Here is a 19,021-nt window from a genome sequence, read left to right as displayed (position 1 = left end):
ACACATATGTGTGAGGCCTGGACTCTTTCCTAGAATAAACATGTTACATGTTGATATGTGAAAAACCAAGCAGTGTTTTGGAAGTCAGGTTCTTTCAAGACTTTTGGTTCAGGTAAGTTTATTTTCAACTTTCACAAGCAAAAACTATCCTGTAATTTTCTGTGTTCTTCAAGACTACATGAATATATTTATGTTTTAACCCATGCTTCTCCAGGAGTATGTGCAGTGCTTGATATATTTTTTGAAAGTATCTAACATGTCTAATCTTCCAGCAATCCTTGTCACTTTCTCCGTTATTCTAGTTATTTTATATAGTTTGGTTTAATTTTGTGTTTCGAGTAAACTCATATTTCATAAATGTTAACATTCTGAAGTTAACTGCTAGTTTTTTTAACCCATATAATCATGTTAGTGTTCCTAGGATATACCATTGTAGTTGTTGCCAAATTCAGTTGCATTTCTTCCTGTTACCTGTTATTGGTTACACTGAGAACCCCTTATCAAAAGCAAATGGGAAATATTTCCCAAAAGCCTATTGTAAAGAACATGCATTATAAATATGCATGTAAGTAATTTTTACTCATTTAGTGAAATCACTTGTGTATCTGCTAATACAGTGAGTACTGACTGTTCTCTGGGTGTTTATTTAACATATTCATTTAGGTAGAAGTTTTGGGAAAAAAAGAAACCAGCTTTGTTTCCTTTGGTATAGCTTTCACTATCTTGTGTTTTTGCTTTAAATTTTTTTTTTAATTTGCATTTAAACATGCATTTTTCCTGGTTGCAGAGAGGAGGCGGAGTTTAGAGCCATGTGGGCATGGCTAGGTTTCTATTCTATATCACATACGTCATTGCTGGGGGATGTAGCTTTGGGGGAAAGAAAAGGTGAGCACACCCCTGAAAATGGCACTGTTTTCTCTCCCTCTCTTCATCAGACGGGGTTGCTGGGATCAGCCCTGTGCACCCCATCCTCTGCCGCTGCCGCCGTCCATTCCCTTCCCACTCCTCTGAGACACAGCTCCAGAACGTGGTTCTGAAAAGCAGCAAATGTGGCAACAGCCACATGGAATGGAGCCCAGCAGAGCGGTTCAAAGCAGTGGTGAAACAGAGAGGAGCCAAGCCCAGTGCAGCAGTCTGAAGCGGCAGCATGTTGCAACGTGGCTGATCTAGCTTTTGAGGGGTTTTTCCCATCATTGTTTTCCATTGTCTCAAGCTCAGGGATGGGGAGAGCTGGGTGCAGGGAGTGCCTGCCATCTTGTCTTTGCCCCAGGGGGCCGCCTGGACGCGATTGATACCTGTAATTTACAGGGAGCATCTGCCTTCCTGTCTTTGTCCTGGTGGCCGCACAGAACTACGTTAAGGTGATGAACACCTTTTGTGTGTAAACACCTTTTTGCATGCTTTTGTTATTAATATTGCTGCTGTCACTGTGGATTTCTTATTCCATTGCTGTTTGCTTTCAGTAAATTATCTCGACCCATAGTCTCTATGTCCCTCTCTTATCAAAGGGGGTGGGGGAAGGGGAGTGCCTTATTTGGAGTATAGTTTCAAGCTGGTGTTAAACCACCATATTCAATTGGTGCCCAACGTGAGGCATGAGAGGATTGAAATAACATCTTTCATCTATGCATTTGTTTATTAGCTACGAAACTCACTGGTTACAAGGCTACTCAGTCTATCTACATGGTTATGGTACCCAACCCTGTACATACTCCTGTATATGCACTATGTGTCCACAGCAGTGCCCTTTTTCAGAGCAGGGAGAGAGATCAGGATTGCTTTGTTGTTCTACTGTGCAATATCAGTTTATGGCTGTCTTGGTTTGAAAGACAGGTGTCTGCTAAGAGAGGTGGAACCCTCCCTTAGAACAGAGAATGTGATCTCCTTTCCCTCCGAATTATTTTAATTTTGAAATCAAGGGCTTTCAGGCAGAGGTATGGGAAAAGGAATAACAGTTCTTTATGTGTTGGTTTGAAAACAAACCAGTGGGAGATCACAAGTCAAGATTGAAATTAAAAATAAGTGAAATAATACAAGGAAAAGCACTGACAAAGTCAGATACAACCTAACACCCTGTTAGGGTGGTGGTAGCAGTCCGACTGAAGTAGTCCAGTTGAAGCAGTGATCCTGTGAAGGTCTAGTCTCCAGCTGAAGATTCAGTGGTAGCTCTTGTCCTCCGGGAACCCAGTAGACAGGGCTAGCTCAGGCAGTTCCAAGGCCAGGTTATATCCAGGTGGGAACACCTGGCTCCTCCCTCCTGGGCAGAGCATCCCACAATGGGATGAGATAAGTCCAAGAGTCACACGGTGGGTCCCTGATGGCCCATTGCCTGTCATCCGGAGTGGGTCATTAGCAGGTGATAGCAGCTAACGGCCCACAGCTGGTGGTAATAGAATACTTAACTACATCTATATTGCAACCTAGGACACTTTACTAGTATCTATAGCAGAGTAAACAAGCAATAAAAAGAATAACAACAACAAATAGAACCAGAAAACCAATAGCAGATGTCTTTTTGAGCTGCTGAGCACTTTCTCGTGTGGTGTAATTACGGTCAAAAGCAGCAGGGGCGCTGTTGAGCTCCTGGCCAGGCAGGGCAGGTGTGATGACTGCCGAGCAGCTGCAGGTGGCGCTGTGGCACAGGGTCAGGTCAGCCTCACGCAGCTGGTAATGGTTGACGGGCTGAGAAGCAGGCAGGCAGCTTGGAGCGGCGAGTGGGGCAGCAGGAGGCAGGGGCTGGCTCTCCCGGGCTAGCCAGAGAGGTAACAGGGACTCTGCAGTTACAGCAGATGCCACGGTCTCATGCAGCGAAAACGGGGCGGGCAGCAGGGACAGCCGGACTCCCCCGCAGCTACAGCAAAACGCAGCCAGGAAAGGTGTGCATTCCCAGTGGGGAAAAGGGTTGGATCCCAAACTTTTCCCCAGCCAAAAGCTCACCCAGCCAGAAGGAGAAGGCAGAGCACAGTTGGATTTCCCGTGGTTGCAGCCAGAAGCAAAAGCAGTTGCTTTCCTCCCGGTGTCTGACGAACGAGTGCCAGTCCCAACTGGCCGGCATGCCTCTTCCCCTTGCCCCACCTAGCACAGCCTTTTCTCTCTTACAAAAGAATTGATGGCTCTAAGCACCCAGATATTTGTTGCTTAGTAACACGGATGGAGAAAAAATTCCAATGCCCCCAACCTCCGACAATGGTGTGATAATGTTGCAAAACCATGAATAAAAACTTTAGTAGTAGTCATGCTAAGGCTTGGAGGGATCAGTAGGCCTGAGTGTAAACACTGTTGTGTAGCGAAGTTGCCAGTAGCGATCAAAAGGATCAATAGAGCATACTGATGAGGGGAGAAAGACTTGTCTAAGGAATGTAGCTATAGAACAGTTTGTTTATTTAAGTAATCTGCTAAGTGGAGTGTGTGACTTATCTAATAGGGTGTAGTAGATTAATGATGATAAAGAATGTTCAGTTAACGAAAAACAAAGTCACAATGTAATCATAAATCAGGTAGATGTGTCTAGAAATCAAATTCGTTAAGATGAAGCAATTTGGAAAGAAAACATATATATACTCAGTGATACCAAGTATACGTGAAGAACTGGTTCACAGACCCACTGAGAGAATCATGGGACGGCCCGTATCAGGTGATACTAACAACATTCACAGCAATCAAAGTGGCCGGAATCGACTCCTGGATACATTACACGTGAGTCAAGAAGATGCCAACTCAGTGGGAATCCCAAGTCGTGTCCCCCACGCGATTGATTTTACGAGCAAAATGAAAATTGTGATTGCTGTATTTCTGGTTATGCTAAAAATATTACCCGTTGATGAACATGTACTTGTCACTGTTTCAGATCCTGTAATCGGAGCAATGGAAGGAATGACTGTAAACTTGACTTGTGAAATCACTGATGACCAGGGAGCTGGAGTCGATGAGATAAGTACATATTGGAGCAAAGAGCAAACACTCACTAATGTTATCAATAGTACATTTTGGGATAAGGACACACAAAAAGGCAATACCACATTACAGCTTACCAACGTTAGCATGGAAAGTGCTGGGATATATATATGTCTGGTAAAAATTAGGTGGAGTTTTGATTATAAACGAATTGCACTAGGGGTTATGACATGGCAAAGCAACTCGGCAATAAAAGTCTCACCTTACCAAGCATCAATTGACATGTGGGATGGTCCGCCCTCAAAAATAAATTGCTCATTCACAGCCCAACATGAATGTAGCAGCATGTTCACGGTTACTTGGTGGAAATTAGCTAGACAGATAATGTGGGAAAGGCCGGAAGGAAAGAGTGACCTGCAGGCAGGAAGCGATAGTGGAATTGGATGGTTAAATGATACTCAGGCACGTGTAGGGAAAAATGAGGGATTATATCTCTGTGTGATAAGCTGTGGTTCTATGATGGGGTACGGGAAGAGAGAAGTACAAGGAAAAAGTCATCTAATGGATGGGTTAAGACCTACCCATGGAATTTACCAGGCGGTCCGTGGTACTTCTGTAGTTTTAGTTTGCCAACCAGAGCGTGGAATTGTTTTCTCTGAGTTAGGATGGTGGTTTAAGAAAGGAAATGTCCAGGAAGGGGGGAAATACCAATTAGAGAAGCGATCAGGAGGCATGTTAACTTTAGTGATACAGGATGTTCAACCAGAGGATGAAGGGACATATTGGTGTTGGATTGCCCAAGATGCATGGTGGACACACGCTGTGACTTTGGTATCCCTTACTAGGGCACGAATAAATAAAAGAAGAATTAGAGATGTTGAAATTGGAAATAAAACCTGGGTTTTTCACCATAACCCAGAACAAGAAAACTTAATTGTAGGTTTAATTCGAGACTTTGGAGAAATGCAGAATGTTTCTAAAATCACTGCTTGTTTACCTCTGCCTCGAGCAGCGGGAGAACCAATTCCATGGGGAATAGTTCCCGTCACTGATTTGCCTGAGGCATATGTAAACGTAACTTGGAGCTGTAGATTGGTTCCTAATGAGTACTATGACTGGAAAGAGGGTTGTATGTTGGTCCGGAGGGTTACTGAACACCAATGCAGGCAGATGCCAGGATATTATGCATGGCTGACAACATCAAGAGGTAATAAGTGTGTTGTTTCAGGGCCTGTTTCAGAACCGTGTAACAAAGTGACTCTCAAGGAACAAAAGATTAGAGAGGAAGAAGTCTGTCAAAATGTTACCCAGACTCAGTCTTTAGAAGACGAATGGGGAACAATTTGGGGACCAAGCCTTTTAGAAACATATAGCTACTTAGGACAAGTTAATTGGTGCATACAATGGACAGGAAGTAAAAACCAGACTTACACTGAGGTAATGAACCTCCAGACTACCAGACGGGAGAAGAGGGACCAAAAAGACATTTGGAATTGTACCCAAGTAATCACATGTGACACACCACAAGATAAAATAGGGCTCGTACCAGTAAGAGTCTTGCTAAAATGGGGATGTGAATGTCGAGGATACAACCATACAATTACAGACCAAATTCAAGGAGATAAAAATGGGAAGAGAAACATCAGTTGTAAATCTACTACTATCAGAAGTCCAGGAAACCTAGTTTGGGTTATGGGGCATGGAAAGTGGACCACCCATATGCCAATAGATGGGCCTGTCACACAAATTACTTTAGGAATTCCAACCTTATGTCCGTTTTGGAAACAGTCTAATTTGACTCGACAATCAGCTAGGACTAAACGAGACTTGGATGATGAAAACGAATGGCATGAGCCAACCAGCGGAGTTAAATTCGGGTGGGCTTTGGAATCCTTGTTTGCACCTGTAGCTTCATATCGGAACAGGGATATGCTCTATAAACTAATGGGGCAGACTGAAAGATTGGCAGCAGCCACTAAGAAAGGATTTAAAGATTTCAATATTCAGTTACAGGCTACCACAAGAATGACATTACAAAATAGAATGGCTCTTGACATGCTCTTACTGAAGGAACATGGAGTGTGTGGATATTTGAGCCAGAAAATTGATCATTGTTGCATCCATATCCCAAATGTAACTATTGATGTGGAAAAGGACATTTCACAATTAGAACTAATAGAAGACAAAACAAAAGATCTCGAAAGGGAAGCAGAACATAATTGGATTGGAGAAGTGTTTAGCTCTTTAGGACTCCAGGTGTCTGGATGGATATCATCGGTGATTCAGTATGCGATAATGTTTTTGATTTTGATTCTAATTATTTTTGGAGTTTATAAATGTATTTTAGGAACCATTGGAAGGGAGCGCCTACATACCCGAAGGCTGATCAATGCAATGACCAGGAATGCAACGTCTTCCACACCTCCTCCAGCAAATAGAGAAGAAAGACTTTGAGATTTGAGCATCCTTGCAACTTGGAAATTGAAGAATGCTCAAAAGGGGGGACTTGTTGCAAAACCATGAATAAAAACTTTAGTAGTAGTCATGCTAAGGCTTGGAGGGATCAGTAGGCCTGAGTGTAAACACTGTTGTGTAGCGAAGTTGCCAGTAGCGATCAAAAGGATCAATAGAGCATACTGATGAGGGGAGAAAGACTTGTCTAAGGAATGTAGCTATAGAACAGTTTGTTTATTTAAGTAATCTGCTAAGTGGAGTGTGCGACTTATCTAATAGGGTGTAGTAGATTAATGATGATAAAGAATGTTCAGTTAACGAAAAACAAAGTCACAATGTAATCATAAATCAGGTAGATGTGTCTAGAAATCAAATTCGTTAAGATGAAGCAATTTGGAAAGAAAACATATATATACTCAGTGATTTTTGTAGCAGGTTTGGGGCTCTGACTTTGGACATTAGTCCTCAGGTCCCCAGGGCCCTCAATAAAGCACCGCATAAAATAACTTCGGTTGTTTTGTGTTTCCTCGGTTCGGGCAACAATAATATCAAGGATAATGGTGGTCATTTGGGATGTGTATTCAGTGTTGGTCTCCTGTCCTGGCTTTGGCTACTACATCTGAGAATTCATTAATAATTGCACCCAGCCTGTGGTGGGAACAGGAGAGGATGATTTTTCCCAGCCTTTCACCTCCTCCTCTTCCATCAGGCCTGTTACAACAGCTTTTGAGGATTTTGAATTCCCCTTGGATGTTAAGGAAAGCATGTTCTTGTTGCTAAGTCTGCCAGGTCTCCTCAGTGTGGTCCACACCATGTTTAGAGTCAGAACAAAGATTTGTAGGGAAGTTGTCCAGATACCTGCACTGGGGATGGATAGTCATGAGTGGTGTGGAATGTGGGAGGAAATGGGCCAGCTTTTGAAGGAGTATTCTGCTCCAATGGTTTGGAAGTTCACCCCTGAACAAATACAGGACGCCAATAAAGTGGCAGAATATTTGATAGAAAAATGTGGCAGTTCCAGAGAGGCACAAAGTTATGCAATGTGCTGGCCCCTGGCTACTATTTATCAGACACTGCTCAATACTAGACAGCACCCTCAGGGGAAGGAGGAGGAGGAAAGCAGAAAAACAGGCACTCAAACTGCAGCTGAAGCAGAGGAAAAACCTGTGCTGGTAGCAGTCACCTCTATACAGAAGAAAAAAATCCAAGACCAAATCAGTTTGCTTAGTGAGGGATGAAGAGGAAGCAGGGCCCTCACAACCAGTGGAAGAGACAGAGCCCAAAATAATCACCTGATCCCTATTCCCGGGTAAACTGCAAGATATGTGAAAAGATTTCAGCCACCAGTCAGGTGAACCCCTGGTGACCTGCCTGCTCCAATGCTGGGATATCTCAGCCCACACTATTGAAAGGAATAAGGGAGTGTCTTTACAAACAAATGACTGGTAAAGACCTGAGTCTGCTGGTAAGATAACATTGATACTGAGAGATAGAAGAAACAATGGGTAGGATTTCCATAGGAATTTCTCTAATTTGAGTTACCCAAGACTGTGTTAATAAACTACAAGAACAGAGACACAAGAAGAAGAAAAGGGGAATGTGTATTGGGGGTGTCTGTATTAGGGGGGAATGTATGTTAATTAGGTGTTCCGTGAAGTCTGTACCTCTCAAATACCTCAGCCAATGGGGAAAGAGAGAGGGAACTGTGGCCAGGAATTAGGATAAAAGAGGCTGTGTCCTCTAGCAAGTTGAGAGAGACCCCATGGGGAATGCCCATGACCTCTCCCTTTATTCATGAATAAAGTTACGGGACTCCTCTGTCTTCTTTTTGGACATAAACATCTGGCATTTGTGGATTAATTTTCCTGACACTATGAAACTGAATGGTAGTGAAGCCAAGCTGTCAGAGACTGAAATGTTATAATTTATGGCTTAAACATCTTCATTAAAGACTTTTGCCTATTATAGCAAAACTCTATAACAGAAGCTGAAGACCACCACACCCTGAATGGGGCCCTAAGGCTCTACGCTGCACTCTGATGGAGATAAGATAAAGTGACTCAGGTCTGGGCTGGGGAAGAAGAATACATTCTCAGGAGGATCAAGCTTAGCACCTTTGGGGTAGAGGCCCCACCCCAAGACTATCATCTGCCAGGCTCCCACAGACCCTCATACCAAAGGGGGAGAGGAGGAGAGGTTTTAGGTGTGTGGTGAAAAAGCCTCTGGTCTGAGGTAGTGAATGTCCATCCTACGCTGTGCAGACCAGCTCAGCTGTGGGGCCCTTCACCCCGGGAAAAGCCGCATCTACATGAAGGACAGCAGAGGGGGGTCTCATGGCCTATCAAAGGCTCCCCCCCAAGGGGTCCCCAGACCCTGCAGCAGAGCACTGCACATGATGCAACAGATCCACAGTCTTGCAAGGGACAGTGTCAAATTTGCCCTCCCCAGGGGAGGAACAAGGGCGTTCCCACCTGGCCAAAACATATATTGATCCACTGGATTCTATACTTTGCGACCTGGGGCAATGGGGGACCCCCAGCACCAAGAAGACCAGATGGAGGGAAGCAACGAAACATCGTTGGGACACTTGGAAGGGTGATATGTTTCTACCTAACCCCTGCCACTCTCTCCCTGTCCCCCCCTCCCCCCCCACCCCCATGTCTTTTTCTGCCTGCCTGCCTGCCTGCCTTCCTTCCTTCCTTCCTTTTAATCCTTGCTATGGATTCAAGCAAAGCCACATAATTATTAGCATTGAAGGGTATTGTGACTTGCCACAAAGCAACAAGCAACAATAATGTATTCATAGTGTACAGTTGATTTTCAGTTTCAGTCCTTTAGTATCACAGCTTTTGCTGCCCATCATTTAACAGGAGATTTCTTTACTCCGATATAATTAATCCAGGTAGGTCTCTCTTTTACATGAACTGCTGTGAAAGTTGTCAGAAGGACTTTAAAAGGTCCGTCCCACTTCTCCTGTAGAGGATCACCTGAAAAATTTTTAACGTATACCCAGTCACCAGGATCAATTGCATGCAATTTAGGATCTGGCTGCTTAGGTTGATTTTTAAATACAATATTAAATTTCTGATGCAATTTTTTGTTAATTGCTTTTAAATATTCACAGATATATTGATTGCCTACTTGAGCCAAATTTTCATCATGAGTAGCATTTAGTCCATAAGGTCTGCCATAAAGAATTTCGAATGGGCTTTTTCTTTTGATCGGGGTTTCACCCTGAGTCACACAAGGGCGATGGATAGAGCTTGGTACCAATACAGATTGGTTTCCTGGCAAATTTTTGCTATTTGCTGTTTAATCATATGGTTCATTTTCTCTACTTGATCACTAGCTTATGGCCTGTAGGGGCTATTGTGGGAAGACATGAGTTGCAGCTGTGTCCTTGAACAAGATATATAAACAACTTTGAGGGAAAGAAGCGTAGAATGTGGATGTGTGTTGACAACAAGAAGCAGAGAGATTTGTGACCAATTAGGGAAGGTGCATGTACATAGTTTGTTAGCCAAATATAATGCCAAAAGGAGCGCATATTATGCGTTTGATATAGATAAAAAGTATAAAATGTTGTACTGTTGGATAATAAACCACTGATGCTTGTCACCATCTTCAGCATCAGTCTTTTGTCTACTGTCAGATGGTGACCCCGACGTTGTAGGGTCGTGACTGCAGATTTGAGAGCAGCCAGCAGTGGAGCCCAGACAAGCAAAACAGGCAGAGAATGAGAGCCTGAAGTCCAGGCGATTTATGAAAGCAGAAAGAGACACCTGGCCAAAGGTGAGTGACTGGGAACATAGACATTGGGGTTTAAATATCAGCAGAAGAAAAATCAATTGTGAACATTCTGCTGCAAATATTACAGAAGAGAGGCATCAAATATGAGGAGCAGGCACTACGCACCTTGCTCATTTGGTGCAAAGGAAACAGGGTGAGAGTGGATGTACAGACTGCCTTTTTTGTCGAAACGTGGGAGGAAGCAGGGCAAGTGTTATGGGAGGCAGCTACAAAGGGGGACAAAATAGCCACAAAATCACTAACAACATGGCGCTTGGTTTGGGACTCGCTGCAATTAAAAGCTGATAGAGAAGCAGAAACATGCAGTGGTGAAGCTCTGGGATGAAACTCCTCTGGGGAGCCACGAGAGACAGGGGCACATCCCAAGTGTTGCCCATCGTGGGGGTGCGGCGCCGCTACTCACTCTTTGTGTCAGTGCAGCAACTGCAGAGAGCGGCAGGAGGGGGCAGGCAGGTGCTGACGGCGGCAGCAGACGCGGGCACCTGCACTGCACGGGGGGGGTCCATAGGGCCTCTACAGGTTGGCAAAGTTCGATTCGTGAATGTATTTTCAGAGTACCTTTTTAATTAGTGCAACTGAGTTGTATTTTACGTTTGTTTCCAGCTTTCCCAAGGAGAAAGCCTTGCAGCAGAATAATAACAAACTGGTTGATAACAGACTTGGGCAGAGGGCCAGATTGCTGGACTGTCTAATTTGCTGTTGAGTTGCTTTGAAAGTGTTTTACATGAAGTACACCTCTGATGCTCATGAAGTTTTAGCCAAATGTATATTGTTGTATTCTTTCCTGAAAAGCCCCATAGTTAGTATACTTTGTTTCTTCTCTGAGACTATATTTTAAAAGACCCACATTTTTTTGTTCTGAGGCTGTCTCAGAATTTAAGACTTTTCCTCTACCTGCAGACTATTAGCACCTGCTCTTCCAAATAAGGACTGCATGAGTGTTGTGTTGAGAAGTAAGTTCTTCAATCAGCAGGTTTAATAGATGTACCTGAAGTATTTAATTTGAGCAAATAATTTTCTGTTCTGCTCAGTTTTACATATATATTACATCAGCTTTATTATGAAGTGCAAATTGAGGCTATAATGTCATCCAACTCTGTTAAAACTGAGGGAGCAACGCTAAAACAATAGGGTAAAATTTGTTTTTTCCCATAGGGTAAAATTTAGTTTTTCTGTACCTAGCCCAGTAGTTCACAGAGATGAGTTGGCACCCATCCAACAAAATGTTTCGAGAGTGGCTCAGACTCCAGCTGTGTGACCTTGAGATGCCAAAGCTACTTAAGATGAACCAAATAGTACAAAAATAATTGCAGGCAGCACATTGTGGTCCCATAAGGAATCAGCAAAGTTAATTTTCAGGCTATCTCCTTAGAGCATCATTTATCCTTTTGTGCATAATATCTTGGCTTATGGACAGGCTCAGTGTCTTAGTCTTACTCAGCATGGATGCAGGTAGCCCCTGACATATTTGGTAGATTCCTCCTTGGAATATTTAGGGTGAATATTAACTGGACAAGATATAAAGCCATAGCAATTAACTTTAAAGCCTGATGTCAAAACATCAAATGATTTTGAAAAGTTACTAGGAGCAATTAACTGTGAAAGGCCCATGCTAGGCTTAACCACATGTATGTTATCTGCTGAAGCTATTCGGAAATCAGATATAATTAGCTCATAGTTCTCTACCGTAAAAACAGAAAGCGTAGTGCCAGCTTTACCTGTTTGCTTGTACAGCTTTAATAAGACAATTTAAATGTGAATGTTTTCCTATGAAGAAAAGTGTGACAGCATTTTAAAAAAGTGCAGCTGTTCAGTGATTCCAGTGTGCTTGTTCTTCCTTAACACTTATAGATTGAAATGGAGCTAGATATCAAAATGGTTTAAGTACAGTGATTGCCCAGAAAAGTGACTGAAGGTGACACCATCTCATAAAATAGACTTGCCCAGTTATCTGCTCAGTACCTGAGTTCTTAATATTCTTTACTCTTATGGCCGAGAGGTCATAGTGAAGTATACAGTAGCACACTCCGTTAGAATCAGTTAAAACCGTGACTGCAGCTGCTTGTATACACGTGTCAGTTCTATACACCCACAACACTAAGTTACGTGTGCAAAAATCATGTTGGTATTAAATGATTACGTCCCTGATGTGATGTCCTGTTCTTAGGTATTTATATCTCAAACCTATTGTAATGATAATCACAGGAAGCTGTCTTACCACCTGCGAATTGAGCAGGTTTTAAATGCAATTTGCCAAGATATGTGATGTTATCATTTCTCTGAGTAAGGCTGCACTTTGAAAAAATACAGGCAAACTTATGCTTACATTAGAAGACTATTGACTGTGAAACAGGCCTTTTCAATAATGCTTATAGTTACTACAGGTTATTCCTGAAACTGATTTATGTACAATCATTACATATTTGCCACACCTTTAAAATCTTTCCAGTTAATCCTGCAGAAATTTGACCTTTTAGAGTTCCATGTTGCTATTTCATTTACAATTCAGTTGTTTCCTTGCATATTGTTCGCTGATGTTTAACTGCTGTATAACAAATTTTCAGTAGTTTTCTTGTAACGATGGAGTTAAAATTAGTTAAATTCTGCTGTATCTGAAACTTTAAAGTAACACTCTCAACTTTGAATCTAGTTTTGGTAAATTTAAGGCTCAACCCTGGGCCTATTGAAAAGATGCAAGGGCATCCAAAATTACTGCTTCACTGAATGCAAGGGATTTTTTTTTCACAGGTATACCTTGAACAGACTCTTAATGTCTGTGTGCATGCAAGTGTGAAAGTGCTGCAGCAAGTATACAAGGTATGTTGTTCTAGCTTTTAAAGTATTTTAGATTTGTAAGTTAGGCCTGTGAGTTACTATTGTGTCATAGGAAATTCTATATGAATCGATTGCGAAATTGTTTACATTAAGTTATCTGTTAAGTGCCATTAAGTGTTCAATACTGTTGAAGTTAAATTCTGTTAAATTTCACTGATGTTAAGTTTACGGTCTGTTGCTTCTAAGCTCTGTTAAGTCTAAGTTCAATTAAGGTTAAGTCTGTTGCATTTCAGTGTTGTTCAGTTTCAGGCCTGTTAACTTTAAGCTGAGTAAAATTTAAGTAAAGTCTTGATTTTAAGTTCTATTGAAGCTACATTCTGTTCAGTTTAAGTGAAGTTCAAGCAATGTAAAGTTTAAATTCTGTTAGGTTTAAATTCTTTTAAGGTTAAGTTCTGTTCAGTTCAATAAGTTCTGTTAAGTGACGTTCTGTTCAGTTTTAGTGAAGTTCAAGTTCTATTGAAATATGCTAATTTAATTTAAAAAATATAAATACAGTTCTTTTACTGAAGAGATAAGATGGAGTGAACTGAAACATTGATGATGGAGAACTGGTAAGACAAATATGTGAAGATGCGATTTGTTGGATCCTTAATTTCATCACAAATTCCATGGGTCTAAATGTTCTACATTGGTTAATCAAGATGACTATTTATAACAATCTTTGCAGTTTTATCTTCCATAGGTAACACAGAAGAATGAGTAACAATTTCAAATTATGGATATTATTAATTGTAAGATGCTTAGTGCTTTCTTTCTTGCTTTCATTTTGCTTTTTTGTCATATATGCATAGATGTGTGGAGAAATATAACCTCGCTTTTTTAGAACAGTTACTGTTACTATATTAACGATTCTGGATATGTTGTTAATGTAATGATTAGAATTCACTGAGCTTTTATAAAGGGAATTATCCAGAAGATATTATTTGTTGTTACACATATGTGTTGCTGTTGAGCCGCTAGCAGAGAAGAAACCCGGATTCTCAGCGTGGCATAGAAAAAAGCGCTTTATTATTTTGAATCCAACCTATATAGACTTTTCAGAGGTCCCCCAGATTGGTCAGTCAGAAACCTCCCCCTAGGCCTGATTGGCCAGGCCTGAACTGTCCAAATCTCGAGACACTGTTCTAACAACATCCAAACTTTATCTTTGTTTATAAAACACAAAAGAAAGTTCTCATGAGAAAGACCTGTGCTAGCCACACATATGCATTCCTTTATTTGCAGTTATTTGCAATTTGTTCATGGTACCATTGATTACTTAGTTAAAATTAAATGACAATGCCGTCTGCCTTAGAAACTTTCACCTAACCTTGTGTAGTTATCTGCAAGAACTATCATTTTAAGAAAGTTTCCCAATTGATATTAATAAAGGCTTGTTTGTAGGATGTTTTAGGGAAACCCTCCCAGTTGAGGCCTAGGCTCTGGCCAAGCCCTGGCCCTGGCTGTTTGGGAAGTATGCCATCAGTCCCAAGTGTTTCTGCACTAAAAATGTAACTGAGTCACTGACATTGATTTGGGCTTATGAAAGCTGGACCCCCTTCGACGTAAACTTGGAACCTTTGCCTGGGAAAGGTTCTCCAGGTCCTGCCTGTGAAATGGGGTTCCCCAGTGGTTGCAAACTCCAGGTGATAGCAATTGATGATGTATCTTCCTGAATCAATATCCTTTCTCTCGTGTACCAGTGCTTGCATGTATTACCTTGCTTATTTTTGTTCATTACTAGAGCTGAACACGTAGTAAGCTTCTTGTTTTATCCCATGAATTGTTTTACCTTTGTGTTGCTTTCATGTTCATACTAAGAGAAGTGCATGTTGCCAAAAACAAAATGGAGTAGTATGGCTCCTCAAGAACAATTAGATAATGCAATATCAGTTCTGATCTCTGTTATGAATGGAGATAGAGGGTTGATAGATTTTTGCCAATTGCCTAGGCCTGTGACAACTGGCAGTTAACCTATTTAGAGCGACCAGCACCCCCTAAACCCAGTCTTGTTCGCAAGTTCTTAATGATGGCCAATTTAGGTCTAATATAAAAGGGCTATTGTTTATTAGACACAAGAGATAGCAGAACAAGGAGCTAAACAACTTATATACTACACAATATAGGAAAACTACAGATAGCTAAACAAATGATATATTGCCCAAAATGGGAAAACTATGAATAGCTAAAATGCAGCATGCAAAAGGTACTTATTATTGTTGTTATTATTGCTAGCAAAGAAGAATACAATTTAGGAAACCAATGATCTTACCAAAATCCAATTTTGGTGCTGGGATGCATCAGAATCCTCCCCCAATCCTGCAAGAAGTTACCACAGAGTTGCGTCCAGACTGTGGGGAGAGGCTTTCTCAGGCTCCAGGGTCCATGTAGAAAAGCTTCCACCTTTTTGGAAATCCGTGAGATTTTTATAGGATAAAAGTATGCCTTGCTTGGTCAGCATGTACAATTTTTTTTCTCTTTTCACATCCTCTCTTCATTCCAAAATATGAATTAAGGTTAGAGGTCTTAGAATTTCGGGCACTAAGAGATAACCCCTGCCAGGCTGTTGACCCCACCAGAGTTATCTATCTTGCGCCATCGAGCAGAAGGAGGGGGGGGAACGTCTTGCCACACTCCACCCCTGTGACCAAAAGGCACTACTTTTACCTCATGAAGTGACAGTACAGGTGTATCTTGCCTTCATGCTATAAAAGTACTCACGTTTCTAATATATGTGCTATTATTAAGTATTTTAGTATACATTGTGTTCCTAAATTTTATTATTCCTTAATAGAACCTTGGCCATGTTATTGATATTAATAGGAAGCACCTGCTGTTGCTTCAGTTTATGGGTTCATGTAGTAGATTATGTAACACAAAATATATATCTTAAAAGAAAAATTAGTAGCAACAACTAAGTGATTATAAGATATGGCATTAACTTTAGAGTATTCGTGGTAATTGGAGACAATTTAACAAGTCATTTATATTCGTGTTGATATTAGTCCATGTAGGGTAGATATTTTTCCACCCCTTTACTCTTAGGATTATAGGAGGATGAGATGAAAATTAGGAACAAAGAAGAGTCCGTGGAGATAGCTTCTTGGTTGTAGCAACTGGATGAGTCGAGTAAATGGTTGGTGAGTCTTTCACTCCTTCTTTGCTTTTCAATTCAGTCTTCTTTTCCAATGGAGTTTAGTGTTAACATATCAAGCATTACACAACTCTATAATAATGTAAAGAAATACACATATATATATATATAATTGGTTAGATTGTCTCAGGGGATACAATTAATTTTAATTTGTTTCATTTATTTAGAATGTAATTCTAATTGTCATTTCTATACTTGAAGAGGTGGATATAGAATTAAAATTGATTAGGTTATATTTAGGATGCAATCCCCCTTTTCCCACTGTGATAATCAGAGTAAAGGCATACATATTTTAGAGAATAACTTGTAGAAAACTGGCGCTGCTGAACCGGTAACAGAGCAAAACAGCACACACCAAGTGAAGTGGAGAAAAAAGGTTTTTAATAAAGAAAAAATCTGAACTTTATAGCACAGAGAATGGCATTCGGATTGGCCAACAATCAACCACCCCTCGGAGTGGTCGGCCGAGGCATTTCAATGCCCATTCCAAACATTTTCGATAAACATGGAATTTTATCTTATGTTTATTAAAACTTAGTAAGAGAAGGGAAAAATTCCCATGGGAAGGAATCTGTGCTGTCACAGCTCCCCCTTTTTGTTTAAAAACTGAAAGGCATTGCTTGTGATCCTCTGTAGGTCCCTTGAAGAAGGGAGAACAAACTCAGCATGAAGGATCTGCTTGGTAGTGGCCAGTTACCAGAGCCTAAATTAAATATCGATAAGGGGTCTGCTCGGCGGTGGCCAGCCACCAAACAGAGCCCAAACCAGGTGCTGTTTTAAGGCAGACAGAGAGATTCTCCAGCAATACCATAGGTGATGCATCTATCAAAACTTAATTCTATATCACAATTCTATCAAAATTAATTCTAAACATGCTTTCAAAGTCCTTGCTTTCTGACTCCATAAAAGAAACTTAAATTTCAGTCTCTGCTTGTGGAAGGACCGTCTGCCTGATGGTCGATGTCCTGGCCATCATCAGAAGGATCATTCGGTTGATGTTCTGCATTCTGGTTATCATTCTGGTTATCATTTTGAGGTTGCTGGTTCTGTCTCTGGAGCCACAGGTCAGGGCAAACGCATCTTGCAGGCAGCCATCTTACCCCAGTATCTGTGGAAACGCAAGCATACCCACGACCCCAAGCAATAAGCTCATGCGGGCCTTCCCAGGTAAGTAGGTTCCGTACCCATACCTTCGCCCGGAGCAAGTGCATCTCGCCTGATGACTGCAATGAGAGAAAATGGTTCAAAATCACAGGATTATTCGAATTCGGTGGCACTGTGAGGTGATCAATTGTATACAAAGATTTTTCCAATTGGCTCTGTGGGGTTTCCCCACGCATTCCCCCTTTTTGTCTTTCCAAAACATGCTTCAAAGTACCATGAGCGCGTTCAACAATGGCTTGGCCAGTAGGAGAATGCAGAATACTGAATTTATGATCTACACCCCATAGGTGTAAGAACTGCCGCGACTTCTGGGAGGCATAGGCAGGACCATTATCAGTTTTCACAGTGGCTGGCACCCCCAGGACTGAGAAGGCTAATTTCCAATGGGCAATGACATCACGACTCTTTTCTCCAGTATGAGCAGTTGCCCACATAGCTGAGGAGAAAGTGTCGATAGGCACATGCACATATTTGAATCGGCCAAATTCAGGGATGTGTGTCACAGCCTTCTGCCAGAGTTGTAAGGCCTTTAGGCCTCTGGGGTTTACTCCCGGCGGCAGAGGTGCAGCGAGTCCGTGGCAGTCAGCACAAGCACTGACAATGTCACGAGCCTCAGTTGGCGTCAATTGAAACTGCTTCTGCAGGGTATGTGCACTCTGATGAAAGAAATTGTGCGATGCCTTGGCTTGTGCAATTTTGTCAGGCTGAGGTGCCACCCACGCAGGGTTGGCTAACATGTCAGCCCTGGCATTGCCTTCCATTATAAAACCTGGTAAATTGGTGTGGCTTCGAATGTGCAAAATATAATATGAGTGCACTTCAACTTGAATCGCATTCCACAAAGTTTGCAATAGTGAAAACAGAGCCACATTATTGACTTCCTTTAGAAGTGAACAATCCAAACATTTGGTTATATCTTCTACGTAAGCAGAGTCAGTGACCAAATTCAAAGGCACCTGAGAGAACCGCTGAAAAGCCATGGCAACTGCCTTCAATTCGACCAGCTGAGCAGAGCCTGACTTGTGGCCTTTCAGCACCTGCCACTCAGATCCCTCCTTCCAGGTGACAATGGCCTTTCCTGTTTTTCCAGAACCGTCCATGAAGACGGTAGGTCCGTGAACTGGCACCCGGCTGTTCTTTGGCCACAACGTAAAACTGATTGAATTTGCCAGCTGCAGCAATTTGTGGCTGGACAGATGATAAGCAATCTGCCCTGAGAAACTTTGCAGTTCACTTTGCAAAGGAGTGCTATTAGCAAGACTCCATTCAGAGCTGTCACGTGATACCGGAACAACAATCGTTTCAGGATCTGCTGTCATCAATTGTAAACATCAATGACGGCATTTAATTATCAGACAAGCGATCAATTCAAACAATGTGGGTGCTCTCTTTTTTGGCTGATGGGGCAAAAAGACCCATTCCAGGATATGCAAAGGGTCTGCTCATTGTTTCTTCCACTGGCCAATGATACCTGTAGGATGGAGGTCTGGAGCAGTAATGAAAAGAGTGATATCAGTAGAGGGATCTACTCGATAAACCTGATGAGCAGAAACAGCCTGCTGCACCTCATTCAGCTCTCGTCGCGCCTCAGGAGTCAATTTCCGAGGTGAGTTTAGATCAGAGTCCCCCTTTAAAATATTAAGAAGCCGGGAAAGTTGTGCATTGGTTAGTCCCAAATAAGGACGTAACCAATTGATGATACCCAGCAATTTTTGGGCATCATTCATGGTA

The 19,021-nt window shown here is 41.8% G+C and overlaps 2 long non-coding RNA genes across 2 annotated transcripts in view; one reads left to right on the top strand and one right to left on the bottom strand.

Annotated features, from left to right (window-relative positions):
- LOC146425397 (uncharacterized) overlaps positions 1-19,021 on the bottom strand; it is a 244,001-nt gene that overhangs the window by 112,372 nt on the left and 112,608 nt on the right. The window lies entirely within an intron of this gene.
- Positions 2,035-19,021, top strand: part of LOC146425400 (uncharacterized) — a 66,547-nt gene continuing 49,560 nt past the window's right edge. Inside the window, exon 1 of the long non-coding RNA XR_014846479.1 lies at positions 2,035-2,081. This is a non-coding gene — a long non-coding RNA (uncharacterized LOC146425400). The remainder of the gene's footprint in view (positions 2,082-19,021) is intronic.

The sequence above is a fragment of the Lichenostomus cassidix genome, chromosome W, assembly GCF_008360975.1.
Source record: "Lichenostomus cassidix isolate B80296 chromosome W, HeHo_3.0, whole genome shotgun sequence".
Lineage (NCBI taxonomy): Eukaryota > Metazoa > Chordata > Aves > Passeriformes > Meliphagidae > Lichenostomus > Lichenostomus cassidix.
Note: the sequence above shows the minus strand (reverse complement) of the source record. Positions and strands in the feature narration are given on the sequence as shown.